The sequence below is a fragment of the Pantherophis guttatus genome, chromosome 4 (genome assembly GCF_059756535.1).
Source record: "Pantherophis guttatus breed Tessera chromosome 4, ASM5975653v1, whole genome shotgun sequence".
NCBI lineage: Eukaryota > Metazoa > Chordata > Lepidosauria > Squamata > Colubridae > Pantherophis > Pantherophis guttatus.
In genome coordinates, this window is record NC_142066.1 from 76,176,442 (window position 1) to 76,181,809 (window position 5,368).

The 5,368-nt window shown below is 41.5% G+C and overlaps 1 pseudogene; it reads right to left on the reverse strand.

Moving 5' to 3' along the window:
* Positions 1–474: 474 nt before the first annotated feature.
* On the reverse strand, positions 475–4,176 carry LOC148114175 (uncharacterized; annotated as a pseudogene).
* Between the last annotated feature and the right edge of the window lie 1,192 nt (positions 4,177–5,368).

The following is a 5,368-nucleotide window of genomic DNA, read 5'->3' on the forward strand; positions in this document are numbered from 1 at the left end:
CCAACGTATATTTTGTACTTTCAATTTGACCTTTAATCATAATAAATCTACCATGCCCATCTTTTTTTATACTTTCCATAATAAATCCAGTTCTTTTAGAAATCAGTATGGCCACCCCATTTTTTTTTTGAAGTCCCCAGTGACTTTTCATAATGGAGTGACCACTTCAAACGCACTTCATTTACTCCCTCCTTATCCTTATCCTGCAAGAAAATGATGTCAGATCTTTCCTTGTTTAACAATTGTTCAATTCTCCTCCTTTTCACTACTGCCCCCAAACCTTTGACATTGAGTGTTGTAATTCTTATAGTTTTATCCATATTCAGCACATACAAATTCTTTACGATCCCTTGTGCACTTTAACTTAAACCAACACATAAGAAAACACAAAACGACCTCAACTAAATAACTCTCATAATCTACCCCCCTTCCCCACCCCCCACCCCAAATCTCCCCAAACTCTTTCCCCCCCACTAAATCCCCAGTAGCCTAATGCTCCAGCCATTCCCTTAAAGGGGGGGGGAGATGAAGCCCACAGTCCAGAACCAGCAAGCCTTCTAGTATTAATATTTTACAGATTTATCATCTCAGTCTTGTCGATTTCACTTCCCACTTGCCGTGGCTCCTCTTCCTCCACCATTGGCACTTTTAGGAACAGCATCATCCTGCAATTCCAGCCCCAGACTTTTAAGTAGCTCAATGCCTTGCTCCAAAGAGGTAATCCTATATTGTTTCCCATCATACATAAACCTCATAAATACTGGGTATCCCCATGCGTACTTTATCTCCCTTCTCTTGAGCTCTTCGGTGATTGATTTAACGCTACACCTCCACTTAATTGTTTGATAACAAAGATCGTTATAAACTTGAACTGTAGATCCTTGAAACTTCAGCACAGCTAACGACCTCAGTTTCATCATCAGCTGCTCTTTTTTATAATAATTAGAAAATTTTACCAAAATGTCTCTGGGGCGAAATCCAGCTCTGAAAGCGCCCACTCTGTGGACGCATTCAATGTCCTCTTCTCCCGTGGCCAAATTAGGGATTATTTCTTTAAACCATCATGGGATCAATTTCCTCAAGTCCTCTCCTGTCATCTCTGGTAAATTTTGAATTCGTATTGATGATCTTCTGCTTTGATCTTCCAGAGAAATCAGCCTTTTCTCATGGTCATCAAACTCCAGAGAGTGCTTTTCTTCCAACTGCCTCATTTGTTTCTCCAATTGGTCAGTTTCCACTCTAAGAAGCTTAATCTGTTTATCATTATGACTAATATTTATAGCTAATTAGTCCATGCGCTTGTCAACTTTTTCTGCATAATCATCCATTCTTTTGAATATCGCTTCTTTAGTGCTAGTCAGCATTTCTCTGAGTTCATCGGCTGTTGCTGGCTGTGAGCCAGTTTTTGCCGCCATTATTGTTTCACTTTCTGAGCTCTCTTGCTCCGATTCACCCAGAGATTGTCTTTTTAATCGTGCCGCGGTGTGATTTGAAGGATGGATACGTTGCCACTTATATTTGCTAACACCTTTTTGTTTTTTCGGTGGCATAAATCTTCAAAGCCTGGGCAACAATCAAATAAACCTTCTGCTTCCAGCAGGTGTTTTTTTTTTCCCCCTGTTTTTCTTTTTTGTCCGTAATAAAACGGGCTGCTTAACCATGTGAGGTTGTAAAGTTATTAATCACTCCTTGAAGCTAGCTGCTGTCTAAAAACAATTCCAAACATTCTTCTGTGGCATTCCAACAACAGCAATTAAGCCCCACACTTTAAACACTCTTTATCGGTTTTTCACTGTCCCAAACAACTCTCTTTTTTCCTCTGCTGTTGGCCCAGATAATCATAAACAGACCTTCACAACTTTCTGTCCATTTAAGTTAGATGATAAATTTTATCGGCCCACTATTCTGGAGCCAGGAAAAACTCTTACCGGCTCATCAGGCTGTCAGGCTCCGCCCCCCAGCTTCTGATCTCATTGGCTGACTGGTCAACAAAGGCAGAAGTTAGGATCTGTTGATCTTTGGGATTCTGCACGTCTAGGTGGCATAGACTACCCCAGATTCTAGGAGACAAAGCCAAAAAGTATCAAGCATCTCTCTCCTGCTGCACCTTTGCTGAAATTCTGACCAGTTCAGTAGCTTTTGCCCTATTTCCTGTAAAGCCTCTAATAAGTTTTGTTTTGCCTGGTCATACTCATCCCAATGACTGGCCATATTGTAATTCCAGTTGAGTTGGTTTAGTGGCCAGGCAACTCTCACTAAGGCTACTTGCCCTGGTGTTATAATAATGGTTTGCCTGGCAATCTCCTCAGTCTTTTCAAACAGCTAAGAATTTCATCCTTTGTGAGGAAGATATGAAGCAGCTGCATCATATCACTCCACAAGGGATTATGGCTGTTTATGATCAATTGGAGGGTTCTAATTATGGTTTGGAGTCTGACTGAAAAGAAGGAGCATCCTTTTTCCATATTACAAGACAGAAGGGGGGAAGGGGATATGGGTAAGAACATATTCTGTGCTTGTCCCCACTCTGGAACAGACTTCTGTAGCAAGGAGGGCATAATCCAGGCTCCTGCATTGTCATCAATGCGGGATGGTATCTGTTTTTGATTGGGATCCATGATTATCATATGACTGGGGTTGTGCTGGATATGAAAGTTCAGCCCAACAATACCAGTATGGTATCTGGGAAGGTTTTAACCTGGGTCTTAGTGTCTTCAAAACCCTATATTCAAAAGTACCATGTCCTGGCCAGATTAGTCTTCCTTCCTCATCTTTGAGTGAAGTCCACTCCTTACATAATTGATATGCACACTTCTTCTTCATCCCCAACTGGATGGGTAGTTTTTCTCTGTCCCAGGCTTCCAGCATTCTCCCTAACAGAGACATCAGCAGGACCTTTGAATCAGACTTCCATATTTTCAGATGAAATCCTAAATTTACTCCTGCTATGGCACAATAGGACACCCTCCTTGAATTCCTGGTACCTCTCATCAAGGCAGATCTTTTGACCCTAGCCCTGGCAATGCAGTATTTCAGCCCTAGTTCCACCTGTAGATTTGAGACCAAAAGGATCTGGGAGGACTCTGGCTTCTTTTCACAGAGTACCGGCTGCTCCTGCCTTGGATAGACTTTGCACAGAGATGTTTCTTAGATCAATTGTCACCTTTTGAATCTCTCGTTTACCCCATTCCTTCTCACTCACATGAGCTTTTCTCCTCCTTACAGAAGGTCCCACACTCCAGTCAAACTGCTTTGCTTTCCAGAATCTGTAAGTCACTGTCTGGTGGGACTAGCAATGGATCTGGGTACAACTAGGAAAAGCATAGAGAAGGTGGGATCCAGCTATGACAGAAGGATCTTTCCTCTCTCTCTAAATCAATGCACTCCACACATTCCCCTTGACACTTCAGTAAAATTTGGCAGTACTCACCTTCTTTTTGAGTGGCTGTCAAGAGCCAACCCTCAAAAATCCCTTTATCACATTCTGTTCCAATTAGCAGGGTCTGGAGAATTCACCCACAGACAAGGAGTCTGCTGGAGTCCCTTTGTGGTTGCCAAATTATCAGGAAAAAATCTTGAATTTCAAGGCTGGGAGAAGCAGATGACACCAAAATGAAGAAGCCAGCACCTTGAAAAAAAGGTTTAATTGGCAAATACAAGTGACAGCAGCATTCAGTTCTGGGACAGCTGACTAACTTTTGCTGAGTACAAAGATTTTTATACTGTTTAGAGTGTTTCATAATTTTGAGGTTTGCATTTGTGTACATTTTATTATTTAATTTGTGTTGCATGATCTTTATTTGCTATGAAAAGATTTGTGATTTGTCTCAGGGTTGGGGGAGTGAAAATGTTAAGTGTCAGCTTCCTTGGTTTTAATTCCATCAAGTAGTTAGTTTCAGCCTGCTATCGTTTGTCTGTCTATTCAGCTATTGCTGTTAATACACCTTCTTCAAAGAATGGGAAGCCTTGAGTCATTGTTTCCACTTTTCTCAATGACTGAGGGAAGACTGAGTTCATGAATGAAACGTTTCCATTCATAAACTCAGTCTTACTCCAACTGTTTGCTTGCAACTATTTCCTAAAGAGTCCCGCTTTCCCAAGATGGGGCTCACCAGTGCTTACCTCCTCCTCAAGGTGGCGGCTGCTGTGCTCACTCTCCTTGGCCAAGTTGCTCATGGTGTGTACAGGAGGGCAAAGTGTGTGGATCAGAGGAAACCCATTCCCTCTCTATCCAAAGGGACCTGGCTTTGTAACCAAAGCATCATCAGTGATAGGATGGGAGACAACCAGTAGAGGTCAGGAGAAGGGGACAAGGCGATGGCGAAAGGGCAGCAGGGCTGCTGATGGCCATGTGCAAAGGCAGGACTTCCCTCAGACCCTCCCTCTCTCTCGTTATAATCTCCTTCCTTCCATCCTTCCTTCCTTCCTTCTCCCTTTTCTTCTTTTTCCTTCCCTCTTCATTTTCTTTTCTTTCTTCTTCCTTCCCCTCTTCTCTTCTTTTTCCTTCCTTGCTCTCTTCTCCCCTTTCCTTCTTTTTTCTTTGTCTTTCCTCTTTCCCTTTCTCCTTTCTTGTCCCTTCTTGGATGCTCAAATGCAAAAAGGAAAATATTTCTCAATGCCTCCTTGCCTTTTGATCAAATGCCAGTTTTGCTAGTAGTTTGTGGCCACTTAAAAGACTGACAACAAACCAGGCATAGTTTATCCCACACTTGCATTTCATATGGGGCGTCCACACAGTACAGCAAAACTGTCAAAATGGTGGCTGTGATAGTTGATCAGAGCTCCTCTATTTTTTTATGTGCAACACCTTTAGTGTTTAAGAACAGAGCTAAGTTAGTTGCTTTTCTATTAATACATAATACTTAAAAGCAATGGTGAAATTCAAAAATTTTCCCTACCAGTTCTGTGGGCATGGCTTGGTGGGCGTGGCTTGGTGTTCATGTGACCGGGAAAACCAACTATGACACTTTACACAAAAATAACATAAAAGCTACACAACTGACTCACACACAATGCAAAAGCAGCTGGACTTCGCACAAAATGGCCCCTGCAACAAGTAGGAACCTCACAGAGAGCTCAAGAACAAACTATCACACTTTACACAAAAATACCGGTTCAGGCAATAGGTAGTAAAAAATTGCTTTAGAAAGTAAAAAAAAAAAAAAGTTCCAAGGATCGCATGGCACAGCTGATTGTCACAGCTGATTGTCAGAACCTTTTTTTTATTTTTTTAAAGCATTTTTTTACTACCTATTGCCCATACTGGTAGTAAAAAATGCTTTAAAAAAGTTTTTAAAAAGTTCAGATGATCATCGTTGGAACTTTTTTTTTTACTTTTTAAAGCATTTTTTTACTACCGATTCAGTCA